At 43.9% G+C, this 22,795-nt stretch overlaps 1 long non-coding RNA gene and 1 pseudogene across 2 annotated transcripts in view; one reads left to right on the top strand and one right to left on the bottom strand.

Annotated features, from left to right (window-relative positions):
• The first annotated feature begins 695 nt into the window (after positions 1–695).
• LOC108593706 (uncharacterized) overlaps positions 696–22,795 on the top strand; it is a 78,560-nt gene continuing 56,460 nt past the window's right edge. For both annotated transcript variants that reach the window (XR_013523004.1, XR_008474956.2), the window contains exons 1-2: positions 696–791; positions 3,809–3,911. This is a non-coding gene — a long non-coding RNA (uncharacterized LOC108593706). The remainder of the gene's footprint in view (positions 792–3,808; positions 3,912–22,795) is intronic.
• LOC100388848 (sorting nexin-7-like) lies at positions 5,855–7,354 on the bottom strand (annotated as a pseudogene).

Raw genomic sequence — 22,795 nt, forward strand, 5'->3', positions numbered from 1 at the left:
AGTGCAACCAAATAATGGAGAAGACTAAAGGGGGAAAAGTCTGTTCTCTTTTTTTTTTTTTAAGTTTCACTCTTGTTGCCCACGCTGAAGTGCAGTGGCCCCATCTCTGCTTACTGCAATCTCCACCTCCCAGGTTCAAGCAATTCTCTTGCCTCGGCCTCTTGATTAGCTGGGATTACAGGCGCCCTCCACCATGCCCAGCTAATTTTTGTATTTTTAGTAGAGACGACGTTTCACCATGTTGGTCAGGCTGGTCTCGAACTCCTGACCTTGTGACCTGCCCACCTCGGCCTCCCAGAGTGCTGGGATTACAGGTGTGAGCCACCGCACATGGCCAAGATCTGAACTCTTATGCTATCTTCTTGCTAATTTCCTGGCTTTTATTAATGTTTGAGATTCAGTATTAGGAATAATATCTCTTTACCCCTAATTTGAACTTTTTCTGGGCTTCTAGATTAATACAGCAAGAGTAGCAGACTGAACAGATGTTTCTAATTTTAATCACTTGATATGGTTTGGCTGTGCCCTCCACCAAATCTCATCTTAAATTGTAGTTCCCATAATCCCCATGTGTTGTGGGAGGGACCAGGTGAAGATAATTGAATCACGGGGGCGGTTTCCCCCATCCTGTTCTCCTGATAATGAGTTCTCACGAGGTCTGATGGTTGTATAAGGAGCTTTCCTCTTCTCTGGTCGCTCATTCTTCTTCCTCCTGCCTCCAAGTAAGAAGAGCTTTTGCTCCTCCTTTGCCTTCCGCTGTGATTTGAAAGCCTCCCCAGCCTCGTGGAACTGTGAGTCAATCAAACCTCTTTTTTTATAATTTACCCAGTGTTGGGTGTGTCTATTAGCAGCTTGAGAATGGACTAATGCATATTAAAATGACAGCAGAGAGTTTTCTTAAAGTATAAAGCCGCAAGGACAAAGAGAACTGAAAGGAAAAAGTAGCAAGGAAAGGTGTAACTGACTTAGCAAAGCCAAGAAAGCTGAATCTTTTTTTTTTTTTTTTTTTTTTTTTTGAAAGCTGAATCTTACACTGGTAGTAGGGGAAGCCCAGCCACCCTGGTTTATACAGTTCAAATTGGTGGCAGTGGTGAGGAAGAGATGGGTGGCTAAAATAAGGAGAATTGGTTGAGTCCCAAGATTTAGTCCCAAGATTACTTCCCCCACCTCAACCTTGACACAGCCAATAACTGCCCTCCCCCTACCCACATTTTATTTCCTGAAGAATTTCTGGGCTGGAAGACTATAAGCATAGGTGAAGGCAGAAGTATCATACTGAAAGGAGGATTTTTAAAGAATATATATACCATCGGTTGGGTGCAGGGCTCATGCCTATAATCCCAGCAGTTTGGGAGGTCGAAGGGGGCGGATCATTTGAGATCAGGAGTTTGAGAGCAGCCTGGCCAACATGGTGAAACCCCGTCTCCACTAAAATTACAAAAATTAGCCGGGCCTGGTGGCAGGCGGCTGCAATCCCAGCTACTCGGGAGGCTGAAGTAGGAGAATCGCTTAAACCTGGGAAGCAGAGGTTGCAGTGAACCGAGATCACACCATTGCACTCCATCCCGGGCAACAGAGCAAGACTCTGACTCAAAAAAAAAAAAAAAAAAAAAGTGTAAACATGAAATGAATGAGCAAAAGTACATATGTAAGTAGACATGAAATGAATTTGCAAAATGATGAAGGTGGTAGGGGTAGGAAGACATAGGAGTGGAGCACTGCTGTTGTTTGTTGTGAAGCAACTAGTCTCATTAAACTATTGCATATATAACTTCATAAACTACAACCAACGAAACCTTTTTAAAATGTAAATAAAGATATGTATAGACTTTCCATTTTCTAACTCTTAGAATCAGGGAGGACACGAGCAGGTTTGTTACATGGGCACACTTTGTGATGCTGAGGTTTGGTGTATAACTGAATCCATCACCAGGGCAGTGCACCTAGTACCCAATAGGTAGTTTTTCAGTCCTTGCCTCCCTCTCTCATCCCTCTAATAAACCCCAGTGTCTGTTCCCGTCTTTATAACTCTCACTTGTAAGTGAAGACATGTGGTATTTGACTTTCTGTTTCTGCGTTAGTTTGCTTAGGATAATGGCCTCCACCTGCATCCATGTTGCTGCAAAGTACATGGTCTCATTCTTTTTCATGGCTGCATAGTATTCTGTGGTGTACATGTACCATATTTTCTTGGTCCAGTCCACCATGGATGGACACCTGAGATGATTCCATGTCTTTACTATTGTGAATAGTGCTGTGATGAACACATGGGTGCATGTGTCCTTTTGATAGAACGATTTATTTTTCCTTTGCGTATATACCCAGTAATGAGACTGCTAGGTCAAATGATAGTTCAACTCTTGATTCTTTCAGAAATCTCCAAACTCCTCTCCACACTGGCTGTACTAATTTATACTCCCACCAGCAGTGAGTGTATAAGTGTCTTCTTTTCTCTACAGCCTTGCCAACGTCTGTTATTTTTTGACTTTTTAACAAGTCATTCTGACTGGCATGAGATGAAATCTCACTGGTTTTGACTCGCATTTCTCTGATGATTAGTGATGATGAGCATTTTTTGTAATGTTTGTCGGCCACGTGTATGTCTACTTTTGAGAAGTGCCTGTTTTTGTCCTTTTCCCATTTTTTAATGGTGTTATTTGTTTTACTTGTTGATTTAAGTTCCTTATAGGTTCTGGACATTGGATCTTTGTTGGCTGCATAGTTTGCCAGTGTTTTCTCCCATTGTGTCAGCTGTCTGTTTACTCTGTTATAGTTTCTTTTGCTGTGCAGAGGCTTTTTAAATTACATCCCACTTGTCAATGTTTGGTTTTGTTACAGTTGCTTTTGAGGACTTAGCCATACATTCTTTGTCAAAGCTAATATCAAGAAATTATTTCATAGATTTTCTTCTAGGGTTTTTATACTTTTGAGCCTTACTTTTTGACTTCAATCCATCTTGAGTTGATTTTTGTATATGGTAATAGGTAGGGGTCCAGTTTCATTCTTATGCATATAGATAGCCAGTTATCCCAGCACCATTTTGTGAACAGGGGGTCTTTCCCACTGCTTATTTTTGTCGACTTTTTTGAAGATCAGATGGTTGTAGGTGTGTGACCTTATCTCTGGATTCTGTATTCTGTTCCATTGGTCTATATGTTGGTTTTTGTGCCATTCATGCTGTTTGGTTGCTGTAGCATTGTAAGATAGTTTGAAATCAAGTAATGTGATGCCTCCTGCTTTGTTCCTTTTGTTCAGGAATGCTTTGGCTATCCAGGCTCTTTTTTGGTACCAAATGAATTGTAGAATCGTTTTTTCTAATTCTGTGAAAAATGATGATGATAGTGTGACATGAATTATGTTGAACCTGCAAGTTGTTTTGGGCAGCATCGCCATCTTACCCACCGATTCTTCCCATCCATGAGTATGGAATATCTTTCCATGTATTTGCCTTCTCTGATTTCTTTCAGCAGCGTTTTATAGCTCTCCTTGTAGAGATCTTTTGCCTTCGTGATTGGCTGTGTTCCTAGGTATTTTTTTTTTTTTTTGTGGCTATTGAAAATGGGACTGCATTCTTGATTTGGCTCTAAGCTTGAACGTTCTTGACATGTAGAAATGTTAATGATTTCTTTTTTACATTGATTTTGTATCCTGAAACTTTGCTGAAGTCGTTTATCAGTTCTAGGAGCCTTTTGGTAAAGCTGTAAGGGTTTTTTATGGATAGAATCATATTATCAGTGAAGACAGATGGTTTGACTTCTTGTTTTCTGTGTAGATGCCTTTAATTTTTTTCTCTTTCCTGCTTGTTTAGGTCTCCCAGTCCTATGTTGAATAGGAGCAGCCAGAATGGGAATCCATGTCTTGTTCCAGTTCTCAAGGGGAGTGTTTCCAGCTTTTGCCCATTCAGTATAAAGGTAGGTGTGAGTTTGTCATAGATGGCTCTTATTATTTTGAGATATGTTCCTTTGTTGCCTATTTGTTGACGGTTTTTCACCATAAAAGGGTGTTGTATTATATCAAAAGCTTTTTCTGTATCTGTTGAGATGATCATATGGTAGTTTTCTTTTGTTATGATTCCGTGGCAGATCCCCTTTATTGGTTTGTGTGTGTTGAATCAAGCTTCCATCCCAGGAATGAAGCCTACTTGGCCATGGTGATTCACTTTTTGGATGTGTCACTGGATTCAGTTTTCTAGTATTTTGCTGAGGATTGTTGCATCTATGTTTATCAGGGATATTGGCCTAAAGTTTTCTTTTTTCATGTTTGTGCCAGGTGTTGGTGTCAGGAAGATGTAGCATCATATATGAATCAGGAAGATGTAGCATCATATATGAATCAGGAAGATGTAGCATCATATATGAATCAGGAAGATGTAGCATCATATATGAATCAGGAAGATGTAGCATCATATATGAATCAGGAAGATGTAGCATCATATATGAATCAGGAAGATGTAGCATCATATATGAATCAGGAAGATGTGGCATCATATATGAATCAGGAAGAAATCCCTCCTCCTTGATGTTTTAGAATATTTTCAGTAGGGTTGGTACAAGGTCTCATTTGTATGTCTGGCAGAATTTGATTGTGAATCCATCTGATCCAAGGCTTTTTTTGCTGGTAGGGTTTTTTTTTAATTGCATTTTAGGTTTTGGGGTACATGTGAAGAACATGTAAGATTGTTGCATAGGTACACACGTGGCAGTGTGATTTGCTGCCTTCCTCCCCTTCACCTGTATCTGGCATTTCTCCCCATGCTATCTCTCCCCAACTCCCCACCCCCCACTGTCCCTCCCCTATTTCCCCCCAACAGACCCCAGTGTGTAGTGCTCCCCTCCCTGTGTCCATGTGTTCTCATTGTTCATCACCCACCTATGAGTGAGAACATGCAGTGTTTGATTTTCTGCTCTTGTGTCAGTTTGCTGAGAATGATGGTTTCCAGGTTCATCCATGTCCCTACTAAGGACACGAACTCATCATTTTTGATGGCTGCATAATATCCCATGGTGTATATGTGCCACATTTTCCCAGTCCAGTCTATCATCGATGGGCATTTGGGTTGGTTCCAGGTCTTTGCTATTGTAAACAGTGCTGCAATGAACATTTGCTTGCATGTGACCTTATAGTAGAATGATTTATAATCCTTTGGATATATACCACTGATTCAATCTCTGGATCTGTAAGTGGTCTATTCAGGTTTTCTCTGTCTTTTTAGATCAATCTTGCGAGCTTGTGTGTTTATAGAGATGTATCCATTTCCTATAGATTTTCTAATTTCTCTGCATAAAGGCTTTCCTAATAGTCTCTGAGGGTCTGTTGTATTTCTGTGGGATCAGTTTAATGTCACCTTTGTCATTTCTGATTGTGATTATTAGCCTCTTCTCTCTTTTTTCTTATTGATCTTGTTTACTATTTCAAGGAACCAACTTTTGGTTACAGTGATCTTTTTTTCATATTAAACTTTTTATTAAAACTGAGTGCTTACAACATATATAAAATGTCATGTTCCACAGTCAAATATTTAACCAAAAATTATTGGCATACAAATTTAAGAATGTAATTAAAACCAAGCTAAATCTCTCTCTCTCTCTCTCTCCTCTCTCTCTCTCTCTCTCTCTCTCTCTCTCTCTCTCTCTCTCTCTCTCTCTCTCTCTCTGTGTGTGTGTGTGTATCCATACAAATAGACATATCTTCAAATTCATGTTGATGAACCGGAATACCTGAGGTTTCAAGTTGTTGGTTTTCCAGATAGTATAAAACATTTTTCATTCACTTTATAAAGGACATGGCAGATCCAGAAAGAATAACTTTGGCTGATAAATGCTGTCTAAAGATCAAACAGAAGTCCTCAGTGGGATTAAGGTTTATCTTCAGAGGCTTCTTCCAAATGGAGGTTGGTGATGTACAGAATGGTTCCCACATAGCAAGGTGCTGCTCATAATAGTGGATACTCGCCTCAGCCATGTCTGTAAATGCTAACTTGATATCATCTTGCATATTTCGCTGCCATCTTTCCCAATCTGCTTTCAGGGCATTATCAGCATGTTCCACTTTATCTTCAAGTTTTCCAATCCCCTCTGTAAGCAGATCACTAACTGCCTTTTAATAGGTCAAAGCTTCAACTTTGGAATCCAGTTCTACTTGTGTTTGGTCTTTTCTTTCATCACACCCGTTGACATTTCACTCTAAAGCATGTACCATGTACAGCAGGAAGCAGAGCCTCTGAGAGTCCAGACATCCATTTTTCAGTGGCCTTACAGCATTTGTCAATAGAGCTGGTAACATCTTTTAGAGTATCAACCAGATCCTCTTCTGACACCGACCACAGAATATGAATTGGACCGTATTCTTTCATTTCATCAACATACTCCCTTTCATCCTTGTAAATTCTCTGAGGTATTTTATCTATCAAATTAGCTTTCTGGCTAAATATTTCAATGAAGTTATTCATTTCCATCAGCTTCTCTGGGCAGTTTTTTTTTTTTTTTTTTTGAGATGGAGTTTCGCTCTTGTTACCTAGGCTGGAGTGCAATGGCACGATCTCGGCTCACCACAACCTCCGCCTCCTGGGTTCAGGCAATTCTCCTGCCTCAGCCTCCTGAGTAGCTGGGATTACAGGCACGCGCCACCATGCCCAGCTAATTTTTTGTATCTTTAGTAGAGACGGGGTTTCACCATGTTGACCAGGATGGTCTCGATCTCTTAACCTCGTGATCCACCCGCCTCGGCCTCCCAAAGTGCCTCTGGGCAGTTTTTAATTCCTCTCATTGAGGATGCAACGGCTCTGTTTGCCCCATCCTGCTTAGCAATCCAGGACCCTGCTTCTTGCGAGAAGAGAGTTCCCAAGCTTGTGCAGTGAGAAAAACATTGAAGTCTTCATTAAATGTTAAAGTTGGATGATCAGCAGTTTGGTTCTAAAATGTATGTAAAGCCTTCCTGCGTATCTCGATGAAGTCATTAAAGCGTTCCATCGTTCCCTTTTCTATAAACTTTTCTGGGAATGGTGGAATAATTAGAGTAGGGTGTGCTTCTTCAAGTTTTCCCTTCAACCAAAGGAAATCTTGACACCATCTCCTAACTTCAAATCCACTGGAGTCCAATTCCCCATGAGCTGTCTTAGTAATAATTCTACACATAACGAAAGTTTCTATTGACGTAACATGACTTTCGGGTTCATCAACTGTGATGAAGAGTTCCTTTAAATCTGGTTCATCTTCAAACTTGATTCGGTTTATCATTGATAAAGGGGATGCTGGCATCATAGAGCTGAAGGAGTTCACGTCCATCATTGAGACATCATTGCTGACCACCTCCAGGTCATCCTTGTCCTCATCCAGATCCAACACCTCCGTCTGTAGCAGGGTGGAAGAGCTGCTGCTGCCTGGGAATGGGGCACCAGAGGCCCAAGGAGTGTGCCTGAGATACCCGGCGCTTGCTCTCCTGCATTGATCTTTTGTATGGATTTTCACATCTCCATGTCATTGAGTTCTCTGATTTTAGTTATTCCTTTTTTTATACTAGATTTGGGGTTGATTTGTCTTCTTTTTTCTACTTTATTTAGGTGCAATGTTAGATTTTTTTTTTTTTTTTTTTTTTTTTTTTTTTTTTTTTGAGACGGAGTTTTGCTCTTTTCACCCAGGCTGGAGTGCAATGGCACGATCTCGGCTCACTGCAACCTCCGCCTCCTGGTTCAGGCAATTCTCCTGCCTCAGCCTCCCGAGTAGCTGGGATTACAGGCACACGCCACCATGCCCAACTAATTTTTTGGATCTTTAGTAGAGACGGGGTTTCACCATGTTGACCAGGATGGTCTCGATCTTTTGACCTCGTGATCTACCCGCCTCGGCCTCCCAAAGTGCTGGGACTACAGGCGTGAGCCACTGCGCCCAGCCCTAGATTGTTAATTTGAGATCTTTCTAGCTTCTTGACGTAGGTGTTTGGCCCTATAAACTACTCTTAACACTGTTTTAGCTGCATCCCGACGATTTTGATATGTTGGGACTCTACTTTTATTGATTTCAAAGAATTTTTTGATTTGTGTCTCGATTTCATTGTACACCCGAAAGTGATACAGTGCCAAGTCGCTGAATATCCGTGCAATTGTGTGGGTTCGAGAGATCTTCCTGGTATTGATTTCAATTTTTATTGCCCTGTGGTCCTAAAATGTGCTTAGTATGATTTTGAAATTTTTTAATTTTTTGAGACTTGCTTTATGGTTCAGCACGTGGTCAAACTTAGAATATGTTCCATGTACAGGTGAGAAAAATGTACGTTCCATAGCTGTTGGGTGGAGTATTCTGTAGACGTCTATTAGGTCCAATTGGTCGAGTGCAGAGTTGAAGTCCAGAATTTTTTTGTAGTTTTCTGCCACGTGATTTGTCTAACACTGTCAGTAAGGTGTTGAAGTCTCCCACTATTACTGTGTGGCTCTCTAAGCCTTTTCATAGGTCAAGAACTTGTTTTAAGAATCTGGGTGCTCCATTGGTGGATACATACATATTTAGAATAATTAACTCTTCTTGTTCAGTTGGACCCTTTATTATTATGTAATGCCCTTCTTTGCCCTCTTGACTATTGTTTTTAAAGTCCGTTTCATCTGATGTAAGAATAGTGACTCCTGCTTTCTTTTGTTTTCCATTTGCCTGATAGATCTTTCTCCAGCCCTTTCCTTTGAGTCTGTGGGTACCCTTACATGTGAGGTGGGTCTCTTGAAGGTGAAAGATAATTGGATGCCACCTGACTTGCTACTCTATGCCTTTTAAGTGGGATGTTTACTCAAGGTTAATATTGATGTGTGAGATTTTGATACTGCCATCATGTTCTTAGCTGGTTGTTTCGTACACTTCACTGTGTAGTTGTTTCATAGTGTTTGTGGACTATCAGCTTAAGTGTGTTTTTCTGGTCACAGGTATTGTTCTTTTTTTTCCCATGCTTAACACGCCCTTAAAGACCTCTTGTAATCCTGGTCTAGTAATGGGACTTTATTTTCCCTTTGTTTGTGAAGCTTGGTTTGGCAGGATACAAAACTCTTGGTTGAAAATTCTTTTCTTTAAGGATTCTGAAATTGGGCCCCCAATCCTATCTGATTGTAAGGTTTCTGCTGAAAGGTCCACGGCTAGCCCGATAGAGTTCCCTTTGTAAGTGACCTGACCCTTCTCTCTAGCTGCCTTTAAGATTTTTTTCTTTCGTGTTGATTTGTGTCTTGGGGCTGGTCATCTTGTATAGTATCTCACAGTGGTTCTCTGTACTTCTTGTATTTGCAGTCTCTCTAGTGAGATTGGGGACATTTTTGCAGATTACATCCTCAAATATGTTTTCCAATTGTTTACTCTCTCTTCTTCCTTCTCAGGAATGCCAACAAGTCATAGGTTTGGTCTCTACAAAATCCCATATTTCTTGGGCATTTCGTTCATTTTCTTAAATTCTTGTTTTTTTAAAATTTTTGTCTGAGTTGATTTGAAGAAATGATCTTCATGGTCTCAGATTCTTCAGCTTGGTCTGTTCCGTGGTTAATGTTTCTAATGGTATCGTGGAATTCTTGTGGTGAATTTTTTAATTCCAGAAGTTCAGTTTGGTTCTTTCCTAAAATGGCTATTTCATCTTTCAACTATTGTATTGTTTTACCAGATTCCTTGAATTCCTTGGATTGGGTTTCAACTTTCTTCTGAACCTTAATGAGCTTCTTTGCCATTCAGATTCTGAATTCTGTCTGTCATTTCAGTCATTTCACTCTGGTTAGGAACTACTGCTGGAGAGCTGGTGCTCTTGTTTGGAGGTAAGGGGATGCTGTAACTTTTTGTATTGCCAGAGTTCTTATGCTGATTCTTTCTTATCTACGAGGGCTGGCATTCCTCTGTGTTTTTGGATTTGCGGATTGGATGTTGTTTTGATATATTTCATTTCCCTTGAGGGTTTAACTGTGATGTAAGTTGAGTATAGTCAATCAGCTTTGTTTCTGGATGTTTTCAGAGAGCCGGGGCTCTGTGCAAGGTCTTTATTTGTAGCTAGATTCTTGTCCTGGGTCTCACAGGTAGTGTATATTGGAAGAATATTTTTGGTTTTGTAACTTGGGCTGTCATCTAGTAGACGGTGCTTAAGAGTAACAGCCAACAGATAGGCTCTTATTTAACAGGGTACCTCTTCTGTATTTCAGTGGGTTCAATGCAGTGCTCTGTGCTGGGGTGGGGAGATGACCTCCTCACCAGGTCCATTCCTCCACCTTAGGGGAACCCCCTCCTAATGCTGGCACCATGCCAACATTGCCTTTGTTGGACGTTCCAGGTCTCAGGGCTCCGTCAGGCAGAGGCTTTGATTGCCAGACAGACCTCACCCTTCCCAGACTTGTCACTTTGGAAGGAGGCATACCCCACTCCTGAACCTGCCAGGAACCGTTTCTTGCTTTTCTGAGTGTTCTGGGTGTGCGGGTTGCTCTGCCATTCAGTCACTGGCCAGATTTCATCCTGCCACGTCTGAGCTACGGGCTGCAACCAGGGGCACGAGATCTGGCCTAGGCTTTGTCCTCAGGGTCGGGCACTGGGATCTGGCCTAGGCTTTGTCCTCAGGACCGGGCACTGGGATCTGCCTAGGCTTTGTCCTCAGGATTGGGCACTGGGATCTGGCCTAGGCTTTGTCCTCAGGGTCGGGCACTGGGATCTGGCCTACGGCTTTGTCCTCAGGGTCGGGCACTGGGATCCGGCCTAGGCTTTGTCCTCAGGACCGGGCACTGGGATCTGGCCTAGGCTTTGTCCTCAGGGTCGGGCACTGGGATCTGGCCTACGGCTTTGTCCTCAGGGTCGGGCACTGGGATCTGGCCTAGGCTTTGTCCTCAGGGTTGGGCACCGGGATCTGGCCTAGGCTTTGTCCTCAGGGTTGGGCACTGGGATCTGGCCTAGGCTTTGTCCTCAGGGTTGGGAACTGGGATCTGGCCTAGGCTTTGTCCTCAGGGTTGGGCACTGGGATCTGGCCTAGGCTTTGTCCTCCGGGTTGGATACTGGGATCTGGCCTAGGCTTTGTCCTCAGGATTGGGTACTGGGATCTGGCCTAGGCTTTGTCCTCAGGATTGGGTACTGGGATCTGGCCTAGGCTTTGTCCTCAGGGTTGGGCACCGGGATCTGGCCTAGGCTTTGTCCTCAGGGTTGGGCACCGGGATCTGGCCTAGGCTTTGTCCTCAGGGTTGGGCACCGGGATCTGGCCTAGGCTTTGTCCTCAGGGTTGGGCACCGGGATCTGGCCTAGGCTTTGTCCTCAGGGTTGGATACTGGGATCTGGCCTAGGCTTTGTCCTCAGGATTGGGTACTGGGATCTGGCCTAGGCTTTGTCCTCAGGATTGGGTACTGGGATCTGGCCTAGGCTTTGTCCTCAGGGTTGGGCACCGGGATCTGGCCTAGGCTTTGTCCCCAGGGTCGGGCACTGGGATCTGTCCTAGGCTTTGTCCTCAGGGTTGGGCACTGGGATCTGGCCTAGGCTTTGTCCTCAGGATTGGGCACTGGGATCTGGCCTAGGCTTTGTCCTCAGGATTGGGCACTATGATCTGGCCTAGGCTTTGTCCTCAGGATTGGGCACTGGGATCTGGCCTAGGCTTTGTCCTCAGGATTGGGCACTGGGATCTGGCCTAGGCTTTGTCCTCAGGATTGGGCACTGGGATCTGGCCTAGGCTTTGTCCTCAGGATTGGGCACTGGGATCTGGCCTAGGCTTTGTCCTCAGGGTCGGGCACTGGGATCTGGCCTAGGCTTTGTCCCCAGGGTCATACACTGGCATCTAGCCTAGGCTTTGTCCTCAGGGTCGGGCACTGGGATCTGGCTTAGGCTTTGTCCTCAGGATTGGGCACTGGGATCTGGCCTACAACTTTGTCCTCAGAATTGGGCACTGATTGTGCTGCGAGAGCTGGAGTGCTCTCAGGCTGCGGGGAAAGCACTCTGGCTAGGCAGTAGGAACTGTGCTGTGTACCTGCTTTTGCAGGAATAGCCAGGCAGGGGCCTTGGGAGGGGCTAGTGGACAGAGGAGCATGCAGAACAGATGTGCCCCAGTCCCACAGAAAAGATGGCCTCACTCTCCCCTGGCCCAGCAACCAGCCAAGGTTAGAGCTACTCCGAGGAAGATGGAGAGTTGTGAGATGGGTGCCCGTGGCCACATTTTGCTGCAGCCGCCCCATGCGCACAACCTCCTGGGCGCTGCACAGCCTGGAGCGCTGTTTCCGCCTACTCTCCAGGCAGATTCCCTTGACAATTCAAATGTCTGTGGGGCTCATGGGATCTGTTGTGGCTAAGATTTGAGAAATCGGTGGTGAGAGTGTGTTGCCCCCATCACTTCATTCACCTCTTCCTTAGGAGCTGTTCAGGGCTGGGAGCCAGTCCCGGTGCTCTGCAATCCTGTGCAGGGTTCCAAGCTCACCTCTTCAGCCATTATTCTCAGTGTTTTCTCTCCAAAGATCTGTCCTAAGGATGTTGGTTTACTTAATATTTTGGTCTCTCTCACTGGGAGATGTTCCCTGGCTGTATCGGTTAGCCATCTTGTCACCTCTATCCAATATGGTTTTTTTTTTTTTTCTTCTGAGACGGAGTTTCACTCTTGTCACCCAGGCTGGAGTGCAAAGGCACCATCTCCAGTCACTGCAACCTCCACCTCCTGCGTTTAAGCGATTCTCCAGTCTCAGCCACCCAAGTGACTGGGATTATAGGCACCTGCCACTAGGCCCCACTAATTTTTTTATTTTTAGTAGAGACGGTTTTTCACCATGTTGGCCAGGCTGGTCTTGAACTCCTCACCAATGCAGTGATCCACCTGCCTTGGCTTCCCAAAGATTACAGGCGTGAGCCACCGTGCCCAGCCCATCCAATATTTTTAAATGATAAAATATATTCTCAATTCCCCTTCTTTCCTCTCTCCTTCTCTCTTAAAAGTTATAAATCTTATGCTGGTCCCTGCAACCACTCACCTGGAGAAGAAGGCTTGTTTAAAATGCAAAATTGGCCAGGTACAGTGTCTCATGCCTGTAGTTCCAACACTTTGGGAGGCCGAGACGGGTGGATCACTTGAGGCCAGGAGTTCGAGACCAGCCTTGCCAATGTGGTGAAACCCCATTTCTACTAAAAATACAAAAATTAGCTGGGCGTGGTAGCAGGTGCCTGTAATCCCAGCTACTAGAAAGGCTGAAGCACAAGAATTGCTTGAGCCTGGGAGGCAGAGCTTGCAGTGAGCCAAGATCATGCCACTGCATTCCAGCCTCTGCGACAGAGTGAAAGCCCATCTCAAAAATAAAATAAAATGCCAAACTGACTTAGGTAAGTAAGCAGAGCACGATCAGACGGGAAAGAAGTTCATTTCCTTTCTGTCATTCCATATGAATCGGTCAAAAACTTGCTGGAAGTGAAAATTCAGTTTTGCCATAAAAGGACCCCATTAATGATTTATCTTTCTCCTCTATGTAACCGTGTATTTCTTTCTGCTGATTCTTCCATAAAAGCTCTGCATAACAGTGGGGGTCAGTTTCTGAGACTTCCTCCAGGCTTTATTCCATTTTAATTTTCACTTGCTTTCTGATTTCCCTTGGTGGATGCCAGTGCTAGCCTCTGACCCATAGAAGGGGTGTTCAGCCAAAGACAGTCCTCAAACTGTGGCCTGAGACAGATGGTGAGGCCAGTTGGTGCTTTGGGGCAGTCAGATTACATTTCCAAGGCGTTCTCATGTAACAGCTGTGTGCCTTTGATCAAAACATTGAGAGAGAAACTCTCACTTCTCCCCTAGCACAAAAACAGCCAGGCCCCTGTTTTCCTGGATCAAAGAGAGACATGCCAGCTACCCTATAGGACTTCATATGTGTTAAATAGCAAGTCTCAGAAAAGCTGCAGAGGCCCAGGATGACAGGGGTCAGTACAGAAAGAGGACCTCTGCAGGAGGTGAGGAGGGGCTCCACCAGGGCGATTCCCTTTGTGCCTGTTGTACCCTCAGTACCTACCACAGTACTTGGAGCAATGTAGAAGCTCAATCAATACTTTTAAAATTAGTTATTAAATAAATGAGTTGCTTCTCCAACTAGCATGCCCTTTACTCAGATTGACATTCATTCCTGCTTTTTTTTTTGAGATGGAGTCTTGCTCTGTTGCCCAGCCTGAAGTGCAGTGGCACAATCTCAGCTCACTGCAACCTCCGCCTCCTGGGTTCAAGCGATTCTCCTACCTCAGCCTCTCCAGTAGCTGGGATTACAGGCATGGACCACCATGCCTGGCTAATTTTTGTATTTTAAGTAGAGATGGGGTTTGCCACATTGGCCAGGCTGATCTCAAACCCCTGAACTCAGGTGACCTAGCCTCGGCCTCCTAATGTGCTAGAATTACAGGCCTGAGCCACTGTGCCCGGCCCCTTCCTGCTCATTTTTGAAAATCCAGCTCCTCTCTTTCTCACAGCGCTGGCTTTGACCTGTCCAAACACGTCTCTCTCCATCAAGCCGTACTTTTGAACAGATTTCCGTTGCTTGTTCCTATAACACAGCATTGCAGTTACTTCATTGCATGAACCTCCCCTCTTCAAGACCTTTAATTCCGTCATAGCTAAGGACATGTCTTACTCATCTCTGCACCAGTGCTGCCTAGCATAGTTCCTGTATATTTACTCCTTCGTGCAACAGGATTTGAGCACACTGCTGTGTTCCCAGCACTAAAACAGGCTGTGGAGATACAGCAGTGACCAAGACATGAGCTCTCCCTATATCCCAAGCTTAAGTTTTATTAAGGATTGTGGACAATTAAAACAAGTGAGTAAGTGCAATGATGGAGGTTGTGAGGACACCATGGAAGCACACAGGAAGGACACCGCCGCCTAAAATCTGATGGATCAGGAAAAGCCTCCTAGAGGATGCTTACCAGAAAAAAAAAAAAAACAAAGAATATCCAAATAATAAATGGAAGTTAGCCAGTAAAGGGGGAAGGAGTGTTCCAAGAAGAATAGAAGAAAGGAAGACAGAAGGGAGAAATAGATGAAAGGAAAGCAGGGAAGGATGGGAGAAGTGAAGAGAGGAAGGCAGGGATACTGCATTCTCTTACTTGCCTTATAATACTTCTTCCAGGAGGTGGCCTTACCAAGAGCACCGTAATTGCTAGAGGCCACCTGCTGCCCCATCTTACTTGGAGGATCTGTTTTTACCCCCAGCCACAGAATCACAGGCTATAATAGAGCTGAAAGGAGCTGTCAATACCTAGTTCCATTCCTCTTATTCTACAAATAGGAACAATGAAGCCCACAGAGGTTAGTAATAACAGTATTTTGCTTTTATCTGTTATCTTGCAAAGCATTTTTACCCCTCTCCAGTTTGCATCCAACAGCTCTGTGAAGCAGCACTGTTCTTTTTTACATATCAGGAGGCTGAGGTTTAAATGGGATTAGTGGTAGAGCTGGAAGCCAGGTCTCTGCCAAGGGCACACCATGAGGAGTGGAGCCAGCAGGAGATGACTCCTCGTCCCAACCCCTTCCAGAAGGCAAGAAGAGCACTTGGACACCTGATAGGGACTGGCCGTGCTAATTACTCACAGCAGGCCCCAATTAAAAGAACACTTGTGCCGAATGGTTTATTTGCCAAGAGCCTGAAGATCACTAGAATGATTGGAGTTTACTGGTCTTGCCTTTTGGTGTCAGGTTGTAGGTCAGTCCTGTTACAAATAAAGAGTTTTCATTTTTGACTATATAAAAATGTGAAATGTCTGTAAAAGCAGGACTCTACAAGCCAGGTTAAAAGATGAGCCATACAATAACAAATGCTGGCAAGGATGTGGAGAAAAGGGAATTCTAGTACATTCTTGGTGGGAATGTAAATTAGTCCAACCATTACGAAAAACAGTTTAGAAGTCCCTCAAAAACCTAGAGCTACCACATAATCCAGCAAACCCCCTCCTAGGTCTATACGCAAAAGGTAGGAAATCAGCATATCAGACATCTGCACTCCCGTATTTATCGCAGCGCTGTTCACAATAGCCAAGATTTCAAAGCAACCTAAGTGTCCATCAACAGACGAGTTGGTAAAGAAAATGTGGTACTATAGCTGATCGAGTACCATTCAGCTACAAAAAAGGCTGACAGCCTGTTACATGCAACAGCTGAGATGGAACCGGAGGTCATTGTGTGAAGTGAAGTAAGACACAGAACGATAAACATCACCTGTTCTCACTTATCTTTGGGAGCTAGAAATTAAACAATTGAGTTCATAGAGATAGAGAGTAGAAAGATGGTTACCACAGCCTGGAAGTGCAGTGGTGGGGTGGGGAGGGGGTGGAGACCACAAAAAAGTAATTAGAAAGAATAAATTAGAGGCCAGGTGTGGTGGTTCGCACCTGTAATCTCAGCACTTTGGGAGGCTCAGGCGGGTGGATCAGTTGAGGTCAGGAGTTTGAGACCAGCCTTGCCAATGTGGTAAAAACCCCATCTCTACTAATTATACAAAAATTAGCTAGGAGTGGTGGTGCACACTTGCAATCCCAGCTACTCAGGATGCTGAGGCATGAGAATCGCTTGAACCCAGGAGGCAGAGATTACAGTGAGCCAGGATTGCACCAGTGCACTCCAGCCTGGGCAACAGAGTGAGATCCTTCTCAAGAAAAAGTAAAAAAAAAGAAAGAATAAGAGCTAGCATTTGCGCCGGGCGCGGTGGCTCACGCCTGTAATCCCAGCACTTTGGGAAGCCGAGGTGGGTGGATCACTAGGTCAAGAGATCGAGACCATCCTGGTCAACAAGGTGAAACTCTGTCTCTACTAAAAATACAAAAAATTAGCTGGGCATGGTGGCGTGTGCCTGTAATCCCAGCTACTCAGGAGGCTGAGGCAGGAGAATTGCCTGAACCCAGGAGGCGGAGGTTGTGGTGAGCCGAGATCGCGCCATTGCACTCCAGCCTGGGTAACAAGAGCGAAACTCCGTCTCAAAAAAAAAAAGAAAAAACAAAGAGCTAGCATTTGCTTGCACAACAGGATGACTGTAGTAAAACAAATTAATTATAAATTTTTAAATAACTAAAAGAGTATAGTTGGAATGTTTGAAACACAAAGGATAAATGGCTAAGTGATGGATACCCGTATTTACCCTGATGTATTACACATTGCATGCCTGTTTCAAAATGCCTCGTGCAACCCATAGATGTAAATACCTCCTGGGTACCCACAAGAATTAAAAATGTTAAAGTTTAAAAAGTTTGAAAAAAGCCATAGCCTGGGGAAATATTAACTGTTTATAAAAACCATCAAAGAAATAAAATCCACAGCTCAAGGAATTCCTAAAGGCAATAAGAAAGAGACAATAACCCAATAGAAAAATGGGCAAAGGATATAAACGGGCAACTCTAAAAAAAAAAAAAAAAAAAAATGAAAACTGTTCCCCATTAAGGTGCACCATAAAACAATAAGACAAACTTTCATCTCAATTAGTTTTATAAAAGTTTAACTCTAATAAGAAGTGTTGATGAAGATGGGATAATGCTGTCTAGGGAAGGAACCAGAGAAGATCTAATAACACTGGAAATGCTCTATACTCAGCAGTGAATTTTACTTCTAGATACATACACACTTACATAGTAATATAGGTAACTAATATATATGATTAATGTATATTAAAGAAACTCTCTCATGCATGTACAGGAGTATGCGCAAGGAAGTTCCCTGAAGTATCATTTGCTACCACAACAAAAAAAATAGCAAATTACTTTGTTGTAGACTTTGTTACCATTTCTATAAATTAAAAACATTTATTAATACATATATATGGAACAGAAGTGTTGAGGCACTAAATCCATTGTAATGGTTAACTCTAGGAAGGAGAGGAGTAAGATAAGAAAGGGAAATATAACCAGCCTGGCCAACATGGTGAAACCCCATCTCTACTGGAAATACAAAAATTAGCCAGGCGTGGTGGCAGCTGCCTATAATCCTAGCTACTCAGGAGGCTGAGGCACGAGAATTGCTTGAACCTGGGAGGCAGAAGTTGTAGTGAGCCAAGATCATGCCACTGCACTCCAGGCTGGGCAACAGAGTGAGACTTTGTCTCAGGGGAAAAAAAAAAAAACAGAAAGGGAAATATAGGGACTTCAAATTCGTTAAGGGTTTTTTCTTTAAAAATATTTTCAGGCCGGGTATCGTAGCTCACATTTATGCTTATGCCAAAACTATCTTTTTATTGCATTTTAGGTTTTGGGGTACATGTGAAGAACATGCAAGATAGTTGCATAGGTACACACGTAGCAGTGGGATGTGCTGCCTTCCCCCCCTTCACCTATATCTGACATTTCTCCCCATGCTATCTCTCCCTAACTCCCCAAGCCCCGCTGTCCCTCCCCTGTTCCCCCAACAGGCCCCAGTGTGTGATGCTCCCCTCCCTGTGTCCATGTGTTCTCATTGTTCAACACCCACCTATGAGTGAGAACATGTGGTATTTCATTTTCTGTTCTTGTGTCAGTTTGCTGAGAATGATGTTCTCCAGGTTCATCCATGTCCCTACAAGGGACACGAACTCATTGTTTTTGATGTATGCCAAAACTATTTACTTATTTGTTTTTGTTTGTTTAGATATGGGGTCTCCTGGCTTCAAGTGATCCTGCCCCAGCTTCCCAGAGTGCTAGGATTACATGTATGAGCCACCGTGCCCAGTCCAAAATTACTTTTCAAAACATTTTTTAACAAGCCTGACTTTTCAAATGGAAAATTCAAATACTTATCCTTTCACCCCAAACTTAATTCCACCAGTTTCCTCATCTGTTAATTTAAAAAGAGCAGATTAGATCACTTCTAAGATCCTTCCAGCCCTGATACTCTAGTCTCCTATGAAATCTCAAAGGCTTTGAAGAGATTACAGATGAGTGACCTTTTGTTCAAGTAAGTTCTGGAAGGAGCTAGGAATGTACTGTCAGCTGTTATAAGGGAAAGAAGCCTTGGAACCTTTTTTTAAACCATGAAAGCTGCTGCTTTTCACGTAGCCTCACCCCAGAGGCATTCCCCAATTAGTGTCCTAGCTATTTATATTCTGGGAACCCTATCTAAATTTAGCTTCCACACAAAACTTTGCACTGTGATGGGATCTGGACACCCTGGTACTGTTTTCCTCCCCCTACCCCAAGTGAAAAACCTTTCCACAAAACTTGGTTGTCACTAATTGTCGTGTAGAACATTAGGCTTAGAAGTTTGGTGGCCATATATTGAACTTAGTAGAACTTGTAATCTGTCACAGGTCTGATGATGTGATAGATTATTTTGCATTCAGGATGGTCCCAGCAAAATCCTTGTATTGTGGGAAGCTGAAGGAGCCAGTTAACAGGTTAAATAAAAGACTTGTGGCAGATTCAATTATTCTTGATTTTGTTTCTTTAGAGATGAGAGTCTCACTATGTTGCCCAGTATGGTCTCAAACTCTGGGGCTCAAGTCATCCTAACCCACCTCAGCCTCCATGGTAGCTGGAACTACTGGTGCGTGCTAACACACCTGCTAGAACCAGCGATTTTATACACAGTCAGGCAGTCTTTCTAGTGCACACAGGCCCTTCCTAAGGAATCTACCCGGAATCTCATTTAACCAAAAGAGAACTGAGAAACTTCAACAAAAGGACTAATAATGAACATTTAATAGATTTAGGTGTAAAAGGAAGAATACAAGGTGGGGAAATAGGTAGAAGAATAATATGTGAACAAGATAGAAATGATGCAACAAAGACGATGGGAGGAGAAGAGAAAAAGGAGAAAATAGAAAAAGATTCTGGAAAAGGATCCCATCTTAAACTGAAAGCATACAGTTAGTTTTTAAACGGTGAACCGAAGACACTAGAAAAGCTTTTAAACAAAGATACCCATTAAAACTAATAGAACCAACTTTCCTAAATACCAAAGAAATGTTTTTAAAATGGTAGAGAAACATGGTAAATATGAAACACACAGTGATTAGAGCATTAAATAGATGCCGACATTGAAGAGTGAGTCCATGATGCATTGTGAAGTGAAAAAAGTAAATGCTAAGCAGTATAGGAAGCGTGCTGCTTTTTCTGTAATAAAGAAAAGAATACAGGAAATACGCATGTATCTATTTCATGTCTTGCAAAAAGAAACACAGGAAGGGTAACCAGGAAACAATGAGATTACCAGATACAAGGAGAGAAATTAGGAGAATGAATAGGAGGAAGTGTGATGCTTCTCTGAGGGTAGGTTTTGCTTTTGAAAGTACGTGAATATATTCCACACATTCAAATGATAAAATGGAATTAAGAAGAAGTGGCCATGCGCAGTGGCTCACACCTGTAATCCTAGCACTTTGGGAGCCCGAGGCAGGAGGATCAGTTGAGGCTAGGAGTTCGAGACCAGCCTGGCCAACACAGCAAAACTCCATCTCTACTAAAAATACAAAAATTAGCCAGACATGGTGGTGTGTGCCTATAGTCCCAGCTACTCAGAAAAGCTGCTTGAACCCAGGAGGTGGAAGCCACAGCGTCAGCCAAAATCATGCCACTGCACCCCAGCCTGGGCGACAGCAAGACTCTGTCTTAAAAAAAAAAAATTTTTTTTCAAATTTAAAAAGGAGGAGTAAGGACTTAAAACTGAGTAGATGGAAAAAAGTGTATTTCACATTAGTAGCGTAACCACAGTGAGGGGCAGGGAGGCTGATGAGGAACTTTTGGACCCAACACTCTGACGACAACTGTCATAGTAAAGGTGGGGAGTGAAGCGAGAGCACACAAATCCTGATCCCTTTTTTGTTTATTTGTTTGTAATTTGCTACTGCCTCTCCAGAGTTCTTTTTTGAGACGGAGTTTCGCTCTTGTTACCCAGGCTGGAGTGCAATGGCGCGATCTCGGCTCACCGCAACCTCCGCCTCCTGGGTTCAGGCAATTCTCCTGCCTCAGCCTCCTGAGTAGCTGGGATTACAGGCACACGCCACCATGCCCAGCTAATTTTTTGTAATTTTTTTTTAGTAGAGACGGGGTTTCATCATGTTGACCAGGATGGTCTCGATCTGTTGACCTCATGATCCACCCGCCTTGGCCTCCCAAAGTGCTGGGATTACAGGCTTGAGCCACCACGCCCGGCCAAAACTTTTATTTTAGGTTTGGGGTACATGTGCCGGTTTGTTACAGTTAAATTGCCTGTCATGGGGTTTGCTGTACAGATCATTTCATCGCCCGGATAATAAGCATAGCACCCGATGGGTAGCTTTTCCATCCTCACCCTCCTCCCCACTGTACTCTCAAGTAGGCCGCAGTGTCTATTGTTCCTTTTTTGTGTATCCCTTTTTTAGTAGAGACAGGATTTCACCATGTTGGTCAGGCTGGCCTTGAACTCCTGATCTCAAATGATCCAACCACCTCAGCCTCCCAGAGTGCTGGGATTACAGGCATGAGCCACCATGTCTGGTAGAACATGGTTTCTGACATGAAAAAAAAAATTAACATGGATCCACACTTCCCATGAAGGTAAATTCCAGATGGATTAAATAACTATATGATTATGTGTCCATGTGTACAGAATGTTTTGCTCCCACTTAAAAGTGAGAACTTGAGGCATTTGGTCTGTTTCTGCATTAGCACGCTTAGTATAATGGCCTCTAGCTTCACCTATGTTGCTGCAAAGAACATGATCTCATTTTTTTCATGGCTTCATAGTGAAACAGGAAAAGTTCCCTTGTCCCCCTCCCAGGGCATGCAATGGGGGAGTGGCTCACTTCTTCACTGCCCCGCTGCTCAAACCTCTAGGGAAGCATGCAGACGGGCAGGCTGTGGGACTCTGACCCCATGGCGGTGTGTAGGGGTGAATGTTTACAGCCGAAGCCCCAGTGGGCGTGTGTTACAGGGTGCTAGTTACCCGTCCATAGGCGGCTTGTGTTAGCTCAGGTAGACCCCACCTTATCACAAGGACAGAGGGCTTTCTGTATCCCGGAGTTCTTGCCTTGGTGTACTGGAAGAATCTGATTGCACATGGGTGTGGAGAATCAGGGCAAGGTTTTGTTGAGTGGAAGTAGCTCTCAGCAGATGGGGGAGCAGGAAGGGAGATGGTTTTCCCCCTGGAGTTTGGCGGTTCAACAGCCCAGGCTCTCCTCCTCCTCCGCCCTGGCCAAGCTGCACGTCAGTCTGCAGGTCGATGGCCTGCCAACCTGCCTGTGTCTGTCGGTGTGCTCTTCTGCTGGTATGCTCCCCTTGAACCCTCTCGAATCCAGCCACTTATGTCTCTGCCCACTAGGGTCTCAGGGATTTTATAGGCACAGGATAGGGGCATGGCAGGCCAGGGTGGTCTTGGGAAATGCAAGCTTTGGGCGGGAAAACAAATGTCTGTCCTCACCTAAGTCCCTGAGCACAGGTTTGGGGGTGAAGCCCTAGCCAGGGACCACACCCTCCTCTGCCCAGCACTTCCTGCCCCGCTTCTGTATCAATAGTATTCCATAGTGCATATGTACCATTTTCTTTTTCTGGTCTACTGCTGATGGGCATCTAGGTGATTCCATGTCTTTGCATTGTGATCCGTGCTGCAGTGAACACACGCGTGCATTTGTCTTTATGGTAGGACAACTTGGATTCCTTTAGGTATATACCCAGTAATGGGATTGCTGGGTTGAATGGTAGTTCTGTTTTAAGTTGTTTGCTGGGTTCTTTTTTAATAGGTCTGTTTTTCATAGTGATAGGGATGTAACAATTCTGAATCTATTTTATATTTATGTAGGATTAAGTGAGTAAATACGTTTATGTTTGAGAAAGCCAGGGTTCTCACTGTGGAAGAGAGGAAGTACAATTGTGGAATGGAGAGAAGAAAGGAAGATCTCTGTGGTGGTGTTGAATTGGCACAGGAGGTCTCAGTA

The sequence above is a fragment of the Callithrix jacchus genome, chromosome 10 (genome assembly GCF_049354715.1).
Source record: "Callithrix jacchus isolate 240 chromosome 10, calJac240_pri, whole genome shotgun sequence".
Taxonomy (NCBI): domain Eukaryota; kingdom Metazoa; phylum Chordata; class Mammalia; order Primates; family Cebidae; genus Callithrix; species Callithrix jacchus.